General features: G+C 46.5%; 1 long non-coding RNA gene across 1 annotated transcript; it reads right to left on the reverse strand.

The window, feature by feature from the left end:
* Window positions 1-2,421: 2,421 nt before the first annotated feature.
* On the reverse strand, window positions 2,422-17,409 carry LOC126544083 (uncharacterized). Its single transcript, XR_011890570.1, has 2 exons — window positions 16,939-17,409; window positions 2,422-5,511 (listed from the first exon to the last, which is right to left on the reverse strand). It is a non-coding gene; the product is annotated as an uncharacterized lncRNA (long non-coding RNA).
* Between the last annotated feature and the right edge of the window lie 435 nt (window positions 17,410-17,844).

A 17,844-nucleotide genomic window follows, 5' to 3' on the forward strand; every position in this document is an offset into this window, starting at 1 on the left:
TTGTCCCGCTTCGCCTTTCGAGGTCGTCGGAATAGACCTGTACGGTCCTCTTCCCAAGACCTCCAATGGCAATCGCTGGATTGTTACGGCCGTAGACCATCTGACATCATATGCCGAAACCGCCTGTATACTACAATCTGGGAGTGCCACTGAAGTCGCCGATTTCTTTCTACGCAACATCCTTACTTAATTCACAGAGCTCCGCACGTTCTCCTTAGCGACCGCGGCAAAGCCATCCTCTTGTCTCTTCTTACCGAAGTTCTGCGCGCCTCAAACACCGTTCACAAGACCACTTCGAGTTACCACCCGCAGACCAACATTTACAGAGCGTTTTCATCGTACTCTATCGGATATGATTGCAATGTAGATCAGCCCCGACCGCACCAACTGGCATACAATCGTGCCATTTGTGAGATTCGCTTACAATACGGCTGTACAACACAACACCAGCTTTTCTACATTTTTCCTCGTCTATGGCTGCTCACCTAGTTTTGTCCTGGACGTCTCGTTCCTTACGGCCCCCGTGTCCCTAGCAACGGCCTTCTCAGAACAATTTTCATCTCGCCTCGAAGACCGCCGTCATCGAGCCGCATTAACACCGACATCGCTCGGGATGTGCGGAAGCATCGCTATGACTCAACTCACCGTGTTGTGACTTTTTCCACTGGTGACGAAGTTCTTCTATAAACTCCTGTGCGCGTTCCCAGTTTACGCGAAAAATTCGCCAGTCGTTTTATTGGACCCTACACGGTCATTGAGCAGACATCTACGGTTAATTACCGCGTCTCACCCCATAGAATTTCTTGCGACCAATGTTGCCATGGTACAGAAATAGTGCATGTACAAAACTGCACACTTGCCACGTTTCGTCATAATGCCGCACGACCAGGTGGCCTCTTCCACCGCGGGGGTGAATTAGTGTTAGAGCGACCCATGAATGACTCTTCTTCATCTCTACACATCATCATTCCTTGTACAAATTCCTCATCTTAACTGTCATCATCAGCCGCACAAGCTTGTTCGTCGTAGCTCAAGCTCAGCTTGTTTAAACGGTTCCTTATAATATATATATATATATATATATATATATATATATATATATACGGAGAGAGGAGGCAGGTCGCTTGCGGTTGCCCCCCCCCCCCAACTCGAGAAAAAGTTGGTACCCCACTGCTCTTTTGACCCCAATGATACGTAAAAAGAACACATAAGCCTCCTGCCAAACACCTTGCATTGAAGGTTTTCAGTTACACCAAACTTGGAAGAATTGAAAAAAAAGGAACCACATCAAGCAAAAGTATTTTCCTATGGCCAGCTGCTAACGCATTCCGTGCTTTGCCGTGTCCTTTTCCTATGTTCTGTCCAACTGTATTGAATATATATACACAATGAGCATAAAGCATGTGCATGCACTGCTGCTAGGGTCCTTTAGACTGTTTCTGCTAAAATTATAAAACACGTAATTAATGAACTTAATTGCACGCTATCCTTGAGACGTGGGTGGGTACGCTTGCGCGAATGTAACCTTCGATGTCCTCCCGCTCGAGACTCCCAACTTTTAACTGCTGGAGGGGCAGAAAGGTTGTTTCCATGATATTTCGCGTAGTCCGCTGACTTGATTTTATATCGATAAATAGAATACTTTGGGCTTTTACATGCCAGAACTACGATCTCATTTATCAAGAGGCAGGCCCTAGTGGGTAACTGCGGATAAATTTTGTCCAGCCGGCGTTTTTTAACGTGCACCTGAACTTAAATGCACGAGCGTTCTTACATTGCAACCCCGATCTGAATGCGACCACCATAGGCGGGACCAAACCCACGACCTCAGACCATCGGCCATGAGGCAACCGCAGCAAGCATTGGGAGGTCTCTGCAAAGACTACAGTATGACCTGAAGATCACATTTGCAAACGTTTCTCGACCTTCAGGAGTCTCCTCACAACTGACGCTGCTCTTAGTTTTTGTTACTTCGCAGTGTCTTACATAACTGTTCTAATGCGAAGCGTTGTTCTCCAAGTGCAACTTCTTTTAAGTGCCGGGGGGGGGGGGATATATCTAGTAGTTTTGGTACACCGATCCTTGTGATGGTGCAGACTAATGTTATGTGCCACAGGGGCGACTGGGTATGTGCACTGGGTATATGTCGTTTTGTATGTGCCTCAGGAACTTTGCTTTCTACGTTGCCATTAGATTTTCCTGACTTATTATAAACGCTGCAGCATATGCCCTCAAAGTAAGCATTCGCGACATAACATTTGCGTTACACATGCAGCCATTCTCTACGAATTGTGAACATTTCGCATTCCGCAGACATCAACTATGGGCGAGTCTGCCAAATTTCTTTAGAAGGCACAAAGAACGACACCCTTTACTACTGATACAATACTTTACAAACTTTCGCAAAGTAAAACAAATGAGTCAAGATACAAACAAGGTGCTTTATTCTGCAGTCACTTACTGTCATCAACTAAGGCATGATATATGTGTTTGGGAACTAAGCAACATACCGTATTTACATGAATGTAAGTCGAACCATATTTATTAAATTTGAAAATCTGAAGTTTTGGGGGTCGACTTACAATCGAAACCAACACATGGCACCGCCAAAAAAGCGAGACCAATGAGATATCAGGGGAGCTACAACGTAGTTACAATTTTATGTTTGCTCTGTGGCTCTACCCGTAGTTTTCACTATCCCGCGCATTTGTTTTTCAACATTTTTCAGAGTTTTACAGCGCACACAACCAATGACAACACTTATGGGGGGGGGTCGATAGTTTATGGAAGTGCCGCTGTTCCACTCGTGGCGCCACTCCCGGAACGGCGGCGCTTGCAGGGAGTATTGATAATTCATGGAAAAGCAGACACCGCTCCCGTGTTTCTTTTTCCCTGTAGCTCTTGTGGTGTCTTTGACTGGTCACCTCCATCCCCCGAAGCAGAGTCAGGCGGATCCGGCGTTCCCTGAGCTCAGAGGTAGAGAACAAGCGCACAAGCAGAACGTGCAACTCGCTCTCGGAAGAGGAAATGGCAGATGCGAAACCACGTGACTACTACCAATGTCTGATGTCTCGTCTATCCAAAGCTCCCGGCGCTGCCGGGAAAACCAGCAGACTCGCTGGCGGGACGAGAGTTCATCGAGACGCCAGTATGCAGTGGCCTAGGTTACAGTGGGCCGTCGCCAACAGCAGCGACGCGGCGCTGCGATGATGTTTCAATCTCGACGACTGCTCCGACAACAGGGCTCGAAGCGCCTCAGAGCGCTCGAAGATGGAGGAGTGTAATAGAGAAGAACCAGCCGAATGCAGGGCGCGCACCCTCTTTCAACCAGCCGAAGACAACGCCGCTCGCGAGAGCGCGCTCAGAGACGACCAGCCGAAGATGCCATTAGACGTGTTCGACTTGACTGTCAGTTACGTGCTACTTCCATGCTTCCTCAGTCGTCATGAGTGCTCCAGGCCAACTAAACATACGGTGCTCATTCACAGCAGCGTTTAAGAGGGCTGCCGTCGTTTACACCGCAAAAACAAATCACTGCGCAGCGGGCCGAAAGTTCGGTGTTTCTGAACGGGTGGTGCGAGAGTGGCGACTGCAGCGAAGCAAAATTTTCACTTGTGACGGCAAGCGAAGAATTTCCCACGGGCCAAAGTCGGGACGCTTTCCAGGGCTATAGGCCAAGCTTGCGGTGTACGTCGCTGAAATGTGTGATCGGTCCCTGCCAGTGAAGTGCAACATGGCCATGAAACAAACCCGCCCGGATTTTCGCCTTTTAAGGACCTCCGCCGTGAGTATACGAGTAGCTGGTGGCAGAAGACCGCGAACTTACGCCAACCGGACCTGTCAAAAGAGCCTCCCTGACGGCTGCGTGTAGTTGGGTGCATTCAGCGTGGGCTGCTGTTCCACAAGATGTCGTGGTGCAGTCGTTTGCCAAGTGTGGTATTTCACTGGACGACGACACTGTGGGACCATAGCAGCGATGACGATGGCAGAACTAGTGAGGACAATGGCACAAGTGAAGACGAGTAGTCCAGTGACCATGTCGCTACTAATAAATTTTCGTTGTCGAATGCGCCCTCGGGTATGTTTTTTTTTCCTGTCACACGCGATATGGGGGGGGGGGGTCGACTTACATTCGAGTCGACTTACAATCGCCTAAATACGGTATGTTGAATATTTGCTGCCGTCTTGCATTGGACCAAGTGAAGTATGGTGAAAATGTGCCAGCTGGCATTAATTTGAAAACCTTGGGGGCAACAGTTCCCATGTAACGTGCAGTCTATCGTTCGCCACGTAGCCGTCCTGTTCAAGATCTTCCAAGAGAAACGAAGAATCGGGAAAGTACACTGGTCGGTTACTTGACGTGCCAGGTCGATCAAAATTTTCCAGATTATAGTAAACTTTATTCACAAGCTGACGCTGTAGACCTGTCGATTCATTCCTGAGACTCAGCCGTACGGCTTTACAGAAAGGCCATGGCAGGAATTCGTCCATTACTCCCTTGTGGATCTGAATGGCAGTGTACAGCTGCACCGAGTCCCCGCTTTTTTGAAAATGAACAGCTGGCGACAAGCAGTAGCCGGAGAGGTATATCCGGTCTGCACAGTAAGTGTTACCGCCTAGTGCCAGTGCTGATCTTTTCCGTGACTTGACTCCCTTGGCGAAAAATGTATACCGCTTTAAATTTTTAGTGCTGAATGCAAGAATTTTCAATTGTTCGTCTGTTGCTTCCCTATCGCACTGTTTCACGGCAGCCACGCGAGCATCATTTGTGGTCATATGTTCACTGATTCTCTTAGTGGCTAGTTCGAGTTCTTTTCCAAAAGTTTCATTCAGTCGGTCTACGCTGCAGGTAATACCCTGAAGGAGGTCTCTATCTGATGATAACTGCTCTCTCAATTGTGCATGATGACTGTTCATGACACGCTCATTCTTCTGCAACATTTCCGATGTCTTCTGGGTTTCCACTTTCACGGTTCTGTTCAGTGATAGGTTTAAAGCTCTCACTTCTTCCACAAGTTGGCTTCTGTTGAAGGGCATGGGAGCTTCTGCGACCAAATTATTATCGTCCCCTTGAATGGCGCACCCACCACCTGTAGTTTGAGGAGCAGCGTCTTGGCTTGTGGCACTCTCTGGTGGCTGTGACAACATTTCCTTTAACGTGTTTATACAGTGGTGCAGCTCGCTGGTTCTATCATTTTGAGCTCTACTTTCACAAGACAAACTGTCAAGCCTCTCCTTCATTTCGCCCACCCTCTCTTCGATGGTTGCCTTCAAAGCCAACAAAACTGTTTGCTGCTCTTTGTATCTCGTCGTCTCCAGTCCGGTGCTGCTAAAAGCAACGTGGTCCCTGCAGTTGCTTTGCAGATGTGCCCGCACATTGCGACACCGGACAACTGCTGCACAGCGGGGACAACCGGTGGAATGGTGGCCACAATCCTGGTGAAAGTGCTTGCAGATCTCCGAAGCAGCCATCACACTCTCGCAGCCGTATTCTTTATTCCAGCAGTGAACCTGCAAGAATAAAAACGGACTGTAAGAAAACTTCACGCGATTTGTAATGCAAAAGGATAGACAGTTGGGCGAGTTGGTACGGTAACATGGCCTTGGCTTGTAGCGCGAAGTGAACACGGACGCAGAAAGGAGCAGACAGGACGAGCGCTCGTCCTGTCTGCTCCTTTCTGTGTCCGTTTTCACTTCGCGCTACAAGCCAAGACCATGTTTCACGCGATTTGCCAGTTAAGCATTGTGCCTCCATTTCCAGGCACGAAACACCTAAATGGTTTTCAATAATTTTTTGTCGAAAATCAATTAGGGGGAGGGAGGAGGGAACGCGTGAAGTACGATACAGTGTTTCCGTAAATACGTTTCGAATTTCTTAGATATGCGATTCTTTTTTTTTTTTTTACAGTTTGAGTCAAATCCACCTAAACAGCGCACGTCCTGTCGATACACTTCTTGTCCTCTTTTCAAATTTAAGCACTGGATTTTATATGGTTTTTGTCCGAAAACGACTTTAAAAAAGACTGGTCATTGTGATTTCGGTAGAAAAGCCATCAGAACATTGGAAATTAAAGACACTGCTAAGCTTCATGAACAATGGGGACAATAAATACTGCTAGAGCACAGGTTCGTCTTTCTGAAAGCATAAGCAGCCTTCTTTACATTGTCTTACAGGATCTTTTTCTTGAGCACAAGAGAGGGCAGTAACGAAACAAGCAACGCAGTACTGCATTAGCAGTACTTGGCTTTTTTTTTATTTGAAATACGATCTGCGCACATGATTTGCTTGCGTTATTTGACTTATTTCATTGTGGTGCTTCTAATGCCACACATTCATGTGGTGGCATTTTTTATTTTGGTTATCTGGCCCAGGCAAGTAATGCCAATAAGAGAACAATTATCCAACATCATTAGCTTATAGTGAGGCTGAGAAGACTCATTTGGGTAGCTATTAATAGCAGTAGTCGAGGGCACGCTTGAAAGGCACCGTTTGCAGTCTGCACATCAAATCACAGTCATGCTGCAGCCATTGTTGTATTTGTTTGTCTGACCGGGCAAGTAACACCAATGTAGGCACAATTATTCACCCTGAATAGCTCTGCTAGCATTGTTTGTACTAAAAGATGCTGAGTGAAATTGAATGTGTTTTACTGAGGCAATTATTTAATTCACAAGCCATCGCATAGCGATCGACGGCCAGGTTCAGACAATGAGATTTGTGAAATAATAAATGGTGAAAGTTGCAAAAGCTCTCAGTGCACTGCTTTGCTGGGCTCCATTCACTGAAAAACGTCTTTGTAATGATTAAAGCGTCAGACAGGAAACGACACCCCACTGCACAATGTTATTCGTGTTGAAAATTTTTACCATCATATTTGATGGGCAACGACACCGTCTGTTTGCTAACAAAAAATTCAACAGCATAGCAAGGTGTTGTTTCGTAGTATGCAGCCTTTCATGTGCACTTCTGGCGAGCTGCCACATGCACTGATGCATAAACATGAACAGAGGTAAGAGGCAAAGTTACTGTGCAACCCACATGACGCTTTTTTAAACCTTTCTGTTTTCATAGGCGATCAAAATTTGTTTTGAGCAAGTTGGTTAATCACATTGCAGCAACAACACGTGAAGCAAGGACAGAAAACACAGTGAGTAGGCAGATTGAGAAGACGAGGTAGACCAGTGAGAAAGGTTTTAATGATACGGAAGAGGCCAGCCCTGCAGTGTACAGGAGTTAGTGCTCTGAATGAGATTGGTTAATGAAAATGTGTTAAAGACTTTGAATTAGTAAAGGCAAGGCGCAGACCAGGACTCAAGAAGAACACAAACGACAGGACCGGCACCTCCTGTCTTGTCGTTTGTGTTCTTCTTGAGGCCTGGTCTTCTGCGCCTTGCCTTTACCAATTCAAGCATGAACCAACTAGCCCAAGCAAGAGTTTTACTCGAGTAAAGACTTTGCTGAAAGAAAACTAGCAAAAACAAACGCTAATATAAAATAAAAGGACAGAAATAAGAGTAAGCGCGAACACGCATGGAAGCAGGCATGTATTCACACACAAACACGAAAACTAATAAGAACTCAAATATAAAGAAATGTGGGAAATGAAAAAAAATTTACACACGCAAGAAGACATACACACATTTACAAACAGACACGGGTAGAGGTATTATAGGAGCAGGTTCACAAGCTGCTGTGCCTACCTTCTCATATGTTTTTTTTTTTTTAACCATTCTCTTAACGCTGTCTTGGGAATTTTTAATTGCAACATATCATAAGAATCGAAAAGCCGCGTGAAGCCATGTTGTGGGAAACCATATTGAGTGCTGGCAACACAACTTATGCATGACTGTGCCACAGCATGCATTCTACAGCTTGCGCGTGCGGTGAGCACTGGTGGAAAGCAATAAATCGACGGTGCTACACAATGCTCGAACACCGCCGTTACACGCTCGGCTATCTCACTGCTGACAACGATCGTTCATGCTAAGTTAACGGCAACGAATCTTTGCGTTAGAGGATTCTTTTGCAAATATTTTCTGTTGATATGCTTATAGGTTTGTTTCATGCATGCACGCTTTTCTCATTTCTCCTGAGAATGGTTTTGCTCCATCACTTCACCCCGTCCGACGAGAATCGCAGCGACACAGTACACGAACACACCCGCCGCTGACAGTAGGCACCAAACTTTGGCAAAGTTTTCCCGGCGCAACCTCTCAGGAGCGAAATAAAAGACATGGAACAAACAGGCACATGGAACAAACAGGCAGGATGTGTGTTTGCAGCAGTCACCATGGGATCCTGTTTTGAGGCAAAGCGTAGTGCAGCGTCAGCGATGCTCACTGCAATGTTTCTTCGCCGGATCACAGCTTAGGATAAACGCACGTGGCAGAAATGCCGCATTGAAGCTCGCAGTAATATTTCTGGCATGATAGACAATGACAAACAGTTTGGGAGTTCACTGTGACGATGCCTTGACGCGCACAGTTGACACGACTTGGCCCAGTTCGAAGCCCGGGCAGCCATCTTCTCCGACAGCGGGGTCACCGGCCGTCTGGCGCATGACGTCGAAGCAGAGTGCATGCCCATTGGTGGATGCTCGTGTGCATCCGCCTCGGAGGAGTAAACGCCCCCTTTTTTTTAAAGTTGTATCCGACTATAGTGGCGGTTCGAGTCGGCGAGATAATCAAAATGGCGACGGTAGTGGCTTTGATTAATGCCATTTCAGACCTGCAGTCAGGGCAATATACACTGACTATATGGGGTATGTGGTGGTGCTGCAAAGCCGTGCGAATTATCGGGCACGTCCGAAAAATCGGGCGTCTGGAAAATCGGTCGTTAACTACTCTGGCAATACCTCGTGCCGATGACGCGGTGTCAATGACGATTCGTTGCGATTCCTGTTACTGGAGCCAGCATTAACGTGATTTTCGTTCCCTTTCACTAAAGTTACAGCTAACTTTCCCTAATAGAAGCACAAGTTCCCTGAGTTTTCCCTGACTATTCAAGTTCCCTGATAATTCCCGGTTTACCCGGTTGGTAGACACCCCGTATATAATATGGTGCGCGGAATCTGAAAAAGAGTAATGGTGCCAGCGCTAATATTTGCAAATGTCATTCTGTACATAGAATAGGATATGTTGGGGTTGGAAGTTAACGAAAAACTGCTAGGCCAGTTGTATTTGGGAGACCACAGTAAGCCCAAAAATGAGGCAGTGCAGTGTGACATGGGTTGAGGCTCTATTGAAGAGCATAGTTTTGAAGAGACTCAGAAACATGGCTGAAAATAAATGGGTGGCTACAGTGCACAAGTATCTGTACCTGAAAAGCATGGACATGGAATGGAGGAAGAGGTCAAGAAAGATGGCAAACAAGTACAGAGTAAATGAAAGCGTGAACAGACAACCAGCAGTCGTCATGAGGGAAACCTGCACAATACATTGGATGCAAAGAATGGAGACGAAAAGACCATGGAGATTTACAAAAATAACAAGACAGGAATTAGAAAAATCTGTACTGTAACACGAAGGGGAGTGCCCTGCTATTAGAGGATCGAGCTGGTTGCCTAAGGTCAAAACATCCCGGAGCAAATATTTGCAACATGATCAGGCATATGTCTGCTGCAGCAAAAGTCTGGAGACAACTCGGCACATTCTAACGGAATGCAAAGGTACTCACCCAGTGAAACCCGTAGGTAATGTACACGATCCAGAAAAACTTGCATGTAAAGTGAATGGAAGCATCAACCAGTCAGGAGCAGAAATAAGCAAGAGACGGAGTATTGGTGGTAAAAGAGCAGCTATAGGGAAGAGATGGCATATCAAGGCGTTACAGGCATATGCAGCAACACAAGGTCGATATAGAAGTTTTGAGGAAGAGAAAAAAATATTAAGATGTATACAAGAGTGCTAGAATGAAAGCATGCATAGCATGCCTGATTAACTCAAGCAGGCTGGGTGACTATTTGTCACCACCCCTTCTCAAAGAGAGTGCCAATAAATCACCATAACGATGGCATCAAACACATTTCCACTGGCAATGACAGCATAGTAAACGTAGATCTACTGCACCTTGGTTATAACAGTGGCCTTGTGGTATGTTTGCGATTTCTTTACGGGCACACAAATGTATACCGGACAACAATGTAAATTTACAACAATGTCAATTCGAAGCATCCATGTGCTTGCTCGATGCCGCGACAGGATCTAGCTTCCACGTAGCTTTAACAGTGTGTGGACGTGGCTGATGTTTTGGCACGAACTGCCAAGTGATCGCTCTCAAAAGTGACCCCCATAGAGTTTCATATAGCTATAACTAGAGGGAAATCTGGCACTGCATCGCTCAACCATCATGGGAATGATGGGAAGTACAGGGTACGGATTGGTACTCTGTTGACTGGTGAACTAGTCTACAGGTCTTTTTTGGCAGTTTTGGTTTCGCTCCAAGCACAATTGCTGTAACCCACAGTGGGAAAGTGCGACACAAAGCTCTCTGCCTTTGTTCTGTAGCTCAAAGTGGCGATAGCGCACTGTGCCAGCGGCTGAGACGATGTTTGTGTCGCGGTGTAGTGTCGAAGCTCTGAAGAGAAAGCGACAGCATCTTTAACATTGAAAGAACTTGTTTTGACCTTTTTTTACCTTGGTTTGTTAAATGTGTTAGGTTGGCGCTGTAGCGTTATGTGCTTTATGAAACGTCAGAAGGGCAAGAAACTGATACATGACATACACAGTTGTACTTATAGTGGCTCGACAATCAAATTTCATCGAGGGCTTCATTGCACATTGCTCGCTTATGTGCTCATTGAAGTATGTGTTTCAGGACATTTGAGAACACAAACTTCGTGGTTGCTGCTTCCTGGCTGCAGTCTGCTGTCACAAAATGAGCAAGCGTAAAGCCACGGCATAACAGCTGCTCGCGCACGCTTCAGAAACGGTACGTCAATATAAAATATAATGAAGCATGCTTGCAGGAGGTCACAAGCGTCTTAGCTAGCATTGCAGCAAATGTGCTTAAATGTACTTGAAGACGGTCAGCAATCTTGACAGCCGACGCAAACTTTCAGAAGAGCGAGAGAGTTCGCAAGTGCCTGTCGCCTGCAAGAAAAGTCTCGCATTCGCAGCGAACAGGCGTCATAGCAGACGACACTGGTAGCATTCCTTTCAAAGGCACAACACTTTCTCCCATTACAAAAATTTTATTTCCACAAATAATTCCCGTGTATTTTTATATAAGTACATGCACAGTTGTTATTGCTGTAGTAAAAAATAATAAAGTATTCTTTGGTGCTAAATCGGGAACAGAATTGCCGAAGAATGCATACCCTGGTGTGCCCTGGTGGTAAACCGTGCTTCAATCTCAGTCATACAAAGTTTATGTAATCTGTTGTAGATTATATAACATGCTGAAGAAATAAAATTTGATTTTACACGATAATCTCTGAATATAGCTTCATTTACTGCACCGCAAGCAAACACCACTAGACTAAAGATTGAAGTCAATCCGAAGCCTGTACTTCCCATCATTGCCATGTAGGTTGAGGCAACGCTCAGGAGAACCCCCATAGACACTAGCGACACATTTCCCTCTAGGGTATTTATTTAGAAACTCTATGGTGACCACTCTCGATCGGATCGACAAACGAACTGCCGAGCTATGCCACTCTGAATGCCGTGGGAGAGGCTAAATTTAGCTCCGATCTGCACACTCAACCCATGCATGACATATACCCTATTTCATAAGTAACTAGCAGCCACATTATAGGAATATTATGAGGTGTGCAAACGGCGGCACCTCACCGTGCTGAGGGCACGTCGACAACTTGCGCGTGTTTAGTAAGTAAGTTTCTTCCTAGTCCCTTTTAATAAAGGGCAGGCGTTTTAAGCACCACAGGAAAAATAGTCTTTTGCCGTCTCTCACAGTTCAATCTGGCTTTTTTTGCTCGTGCACTGTAGAGTTTCACCACAATTTCGCAGAACTATCCATGAGCACTCCCCCCTTTCATTCACCAGTTTTGCAGACAGCGCCGCACCAAGACGAGCCAAGCAAAGTTTGGTGTCGCCAACTGAGTGGCATGGCGGCGTGTGTGTGGCGTCTCGTAGCCTGCAACCAACGCTTTGGCTACCGTCGCGTTGGTGGATCTGGCTGGGCTCCACTCTGCACTCTTCGCAGCCGTCGTCTGTGCATCGGTGTCCAAGAAGTGGCATGCCTGTGCACGCTGTTGCCAAAGGGGGTGTGTTGGGCGTTAATCCAGCCGGTCTGCTTTTGGTTTGTCTACAGAGACATTCCCACCGCAGCAATAGGCTCTTCGTTGACTGGATCCGATCGATTTGTGCCTCAACTATTTGAGCGGATAGGCCCAATAGTTCAGTCAAACTTGGCAGTGTTCGGGGTTTATCATGCAGGCACGGGCAGACCTGCAACACATGGGCAACTGTTTCTTCGGGGGCACCGCACAAACGGCACGAAGGGTCCGAGTCGAACAGTTCATGTCGTCATCGTTGAGTGGCCAAAGATCCTGTGCGAGCTTGGAAGAATAGTGCGCTCGGTCTGTCCCCCCTGTAGTATGGTTTACTGCCAGGTTCCAGTTTATGTTTCGCATAGCTAGATAGACTGTTTTTCTTTGTGGTCGCTGTGCACCAGATGTCTGTGCTTGTCTTGTCTTGTCTGTTATCAATTCGTTCACTTTACTCCATTCACTTTCACTTTTGGTTTCCTAGAGCTTTGGCTTTAGGCTGAATTTTGTTTTGGTAGAGAAGAGTCGTTGCATCCAGAGGGTCTTTATGCCCTTATACTGCATGTGTAAGTATATTGAGCGGCTGTAATTGGCTGCAGGCATAAATTTCAACCTACCCATGTATTGTAATGTTGACCTTGCTTCTCGAATTTCAAAAGGTGACCAGCCCGTTTCACCTGTTACTGCAGCATTGGCTGTGAAGATGTTCCCTCCAGCAGCCATCGTCCAAGTTCGTCCTCGTGCCGGTTTAGGCATTTTATTGTCTGTGTCGAGTATGTTAGTGCGTCAGTTGCGTATGTTGTCGCGGGGACTGCGAGTGTTTTCCACAGTGTGCCGCCAATTGAATAAGGGTTGTACGAGTGTCGGAATAGATGCCATAGTCGACCTTTTAGACGGTTCGGTTTTTTTATTATCGAATCAACTTGTTTTCCGAGGTTCCAAGATACTTATAAGTTGCTGTCTTTCTTATAGAATTTCCTTCTTGAGTGTCAATCCTTCAGATGTTGTGTTTCGGCTCATCCATTGCGATTTTTCTGCGTTGAACTTGAGGCAGTCCTCAGCCGCAACTCGGGAGAAGATATCTAGGAGGTCCTGCAGGTCTGCTGCCGACTCAGCCAGAAGCACAATATCGTCAGTGAATGCCAAGCATGAGATTTTTGTGCACACCTCTTGGTGATGCTGTTATTGTGGAAAGCCTCACTCCAGATCCCTCATCATTTAGTGCTTTCAGGAGGTTGTTTATATCAGCCATCCTAAAAGGAGCGGCGCAATATGTTCAGTGCCACCAGCTCCTTCTAAAGTGTGAAGCCACATTGACATCACACCATCGTTCGTGTTTGTCACACACAGTTGCGAGTACTTCTGTACTTTGTGCTGTTACACATGTTGCTTTTGCACAGTTTCTTGTGGTATGAATCGTTTTGTGAACCTGTTCACTTGTTCCTTTCTCACCTCGACAATCGAAACAAGCGTGAACGAGACCAAATGAAACAAGCGCGAGCGAGAGCTGACGTGAACAGACGACAGTATGAAACGAGCAGTTGGGCAGGCACGCATGACACCAGTTTCCCGCTTGCGTCACTGAAGGGGCCACACTCGTTGGTCTCTACCATTCGGGGCTCGCGTCTTCCATCTCCCGCTCCGCATTCACTCTTTCATCTTACACTATACTCATTCGCCAATGGCCCCTAAAGAGCCTACATACGGGCGGGCCATGTATGTAGGCTCCCTAATGGATGGATGCTATGAGAGCCCTCTTTGGAACAGCATGGTAAGTTGCGCCACCAAGCTCTTATATTACCTAATGTCCTACCTATGTTAAAGAAACGAAAAAAAAGAAAAAAGAAACACTATGAATTCTCATAACCAAACTTTTTGAAGCCCTATTGTGAACTTTGTTTTTGTACCCCTATTGTTTATCGTTTCACCAACTTTCACCAATATTCCAATGGCCTCTTACTAATCTCTACTGCGGACATGTTTACTTCCCCATGCTCTCGCTGAACCCGAGGGCTTCAAGGAGGCCAGAAGGGTCTAAATTGACCACTGGGTAAATATGAAGCAGTAAAACGATGGACACCAACCAAAAGAAGTACTAAAAAGGATTAAATCTAAAAGACATTTCGGCGTCCCTACAGAAGCCTTGTTCTCAATGGGCCATTGTGAACAAGGCTTCCATAGGGAAGCCGAAACGTCCTTTAGATTTAATCCTTTTTAGTACTTCGTTTAGTTGGTGTCCATCGTTTTACTGCTTCATGCTTCATCCCGACCAGATGGGCTTCCGTCGAACCCTCGATTTCACTGGGTAGATATATTCACATTATAATAAATCATGCTCCATCATTTCCCTAGCTTAGCCGCAGCAAACACATGCTTCATTTTCCTTGTATCTCGCTTTATAAGTGCGTGTTCTAAGGCATGCTGACCTCGCTTCAAAAAGTAAAGAGCTTCCCTTTGAGTTATCATAAATTGTTTCTTTCCTGATTTCTGGATGGATTAATAGATGGATGCTATGAGAGCCTTGTTTGGAACGGGATGGTGGGTTGTGCCACCAAGCTCTTATTATATTGCCTAATGTCCTACCTATGTTAAAAAAGAAAAGGAAAAAATCCACTATGAATTCCCGTAACCAAACTTTCTGAACCCCTCTTGTGAACTTTGTTTTTGTACTCCTCCATTTATCGTTTCACCAACTTCCACCAATATTCCAATCGTTGCTTACTAATCTCTACTGCGAAATTGTTTACTTTCTCCCTGCTCTCGCTCAACCCAAGGGCTTCAAGGAAGCCAGAGATGCCTAAATTGAGCTCTGGGCAGATATCTTATCTGATACCTGCCCCAACACGGGTGCGCCATCTTACGGAAACTGTTTGAAGCGCACGCAAAAGTAGTATTGGGGGCAAGCTCCATCACTGGAAAAGCTGGCACCACCGTCGGCGTGACGTGGCATGAGGGATCACGTGGACACAGCGGCTGTGTCGGCTGCTCCGGAAGCGCCGAAGCGAGCTGAAAACGAAAGTTTAAAGTCCCAGCTGCACTGCGATTCTGATTAAGTGGCGAGGCTTTACTACCTTGGGTGTCTGCTTGACAACATTTGAAAGTACTATATTATGTAGTGGCTGCCTTTGGAGGCGTGCAGCATGGTGCCGCAGTGCCGCATGGTGCCGCAGTGCCGGATGTACGCAAGGAGCCCGGTGTGAGCCTTATTCACACGTAGCCGCAGGACAAGGAGCTGCGTGAAGCTTGGCTGGCAAAACTTAGAACCATCAGACAGCCATCGGCTGCAACTCGGGTATGCAGCAAGCATAGATGTGAGGGAGATTTCTGCTACGGCACCAGGACTGCGATGCTCGGTGAGTAGCAGAAAACGCGCAGAGACGTTCACCCGCGCCCGCTGCCCAGCTAATGTCATGACTGGTCTATGAACTTGTTGATGCTAGATACTGGCAAGTTTACTGGAACGGAACGGGAGTGGTAAGACGCACATGAAAAAAAGGCACGTCATGTTTGTGTTATGAATTAATGCACTGGATTACAAAAAAGAAGCAGAAGGAAATCGCACACTGAGAACACCAGTAAACATACAGTGTGACACAATTTGAGAAATAATATTGAAATGTTTAAGAATTTAGAAGACAATAAAGATTGAATCGGCGCGACGGCACATTACAGTTGCCATAGCTAGGCATCGAAGTCTCTATAAAGAAATTATTTTTGAACAGTTCTGATAGCGTCCCCGCAACAATGGTTGCTTGTGTACTGACAAATGCTCATATGCTGCGGCCTAATTAAAGCTCATGACACGGTGCAAAAACGTGCTCACAGCGAAAACAAAACATTGTGCGCGGACATGCATGCAGACGCACAGTCGGTCGCTGTGAACCCTTGCGATCGCTGCATTCAAGCTTCATTCTGTTATGCTCCATTTGGTTATACAGACAACCCACTATGAGAACATATTTCACATATGATCTTGGACTGTAGCGTAAAGTGACACAGACACAGAGTAGAAGCAGACAGGATAAGTCCGGAGTCTGTCACTTCGTGCTACAGTCCAAGATCATGTTACCGTACCAACTCGCCCAACTTTCTATCCTTTTCCATTATATTTCACATAGTTTACTTTCAGCATTTGCCTACCTTTCACGCAAGAAGCCGGTTCGGGAGACTCCATCGCGGCGATCGCGCGCCGTGGCGTTCACTGTACGTATTCGTATAGAGATGGCGTCTGTAAACGATTCTGTGCTTTCAGTTTGCCCAAGATTATTAAATCGACAATCAAAAACTACCCTCGTTTTGAGAGTACCTACATAAATGTTCAGGAGGGCTGCCGCGTGGTGTTTCCATTGAGCGCCGTAAGCGAAACCTATGAGGAGCGCGCCGCGTGATCTCTCATACTACGCAAGGGAGGCGCTTCCGACAGATGGCGACTCCGTAACTCCTCGCCCCCAATGCTGGGACGGGCGCCGTTGACGCACCTCTCATAATCTACACCGTGCTAGCAGCACAACGTACGGAGGTGTACACAGGCAATATCCTTACGCAGTGGAATATAGTTCCGGGCGTAACTGTCTTGATTAGGTGACGTTAGTTTCATTTTTGCTTGGTGCATGATACTGTGTTGGCAGTAAAAAAGGATTGGTATTCCTAAACTCGCAGGTCCAGTTTGTTTTCTGCAGCTCTTCATTAAACTGAATTTGCTTCTTACCTTCCGCTTGAGCAAGTTCTCCAAAGGGAAATCTCCCCACTGAACGTCCTCATCAAGAAAAGCGTCGCCGTCGAGTGGGCAGGAGTGTTCGTCGCCGACCACGCACTGCTCGTAGCAGGTACTGCACAGTACATGACGACACGGCAGAAAAGCGGTCAGTCTGGGCAGCAAACCACATCCGTCGCATATCCTGTGCGCCGGAATGGGCTCGGCAAAGAACAAAGGTCTCCAGTCCAGTTCTTGTGAAAACCCGAAAACAGCTAACCGCTGGGTTTGAACAGCCATGAGGCACGGCGCATCCGTCGACGTCGTTCCAATTGTTTTGCGGAAACTTCAAACTTCAAATAGCGGGCAGTGATGATCAACCACCTGTAGACGCATAAACCTTGCGCAATTCGTTTCTTTTCTCCCTGATAAGTACAGACGCATCCCGCGTTGCTGTGGCTAATGCTGATGATGATAATGTTTATTGTCGTTCCCACGGTCGTTCCATTAGAAGCAGACCAGAGACGAATAGTAATATGGCCTGCTTGTCCTAATAAAGTATTATATACATATGTTGCACTCTATCACTCTGCCTATCTATTTGTAATCTTTTGTTCCTTCACCCGCCAGGTCCAGCAAGCAAATACGTGGCCTCTGAGATTTAAGTTTGTCATCCACAAGCATTTGGAGCATCGTGATGTAAATTGAGATTTTGCAGCGATGCTTTTTCCGATACTATAGTGCCTTTCGGAGCTTTTCGCGTTCGTGAGCGGTCCCAGGTGGAGCGTTGAATAGCAGTTCGAAACCAAGGCACACGAACCCCGCGGGCGAGGTTGTTACTCCGCCAGCCAATCACAGAAGTGAAGCTGTCGTCATGGGAACTTTTCAAAATGGCTTCATATTTGATACCTCCTGAGCGTC

The sequence above is a fragment of the Dermacentor andersoni genome, chromosome 10 (genome assembly GCF_023375885.2).
Source record: "Dermacentor andersoni chromosome 10, qqDerAnde1_hic_scaffold, whole genome shotgun sequence".
Lineage (NCBI taxonomy): Eukaryota > Metazoa > Arthropoda > Arachnida > Ixodida > Ixodidae > Dermacentor > Dermacentor andersoni.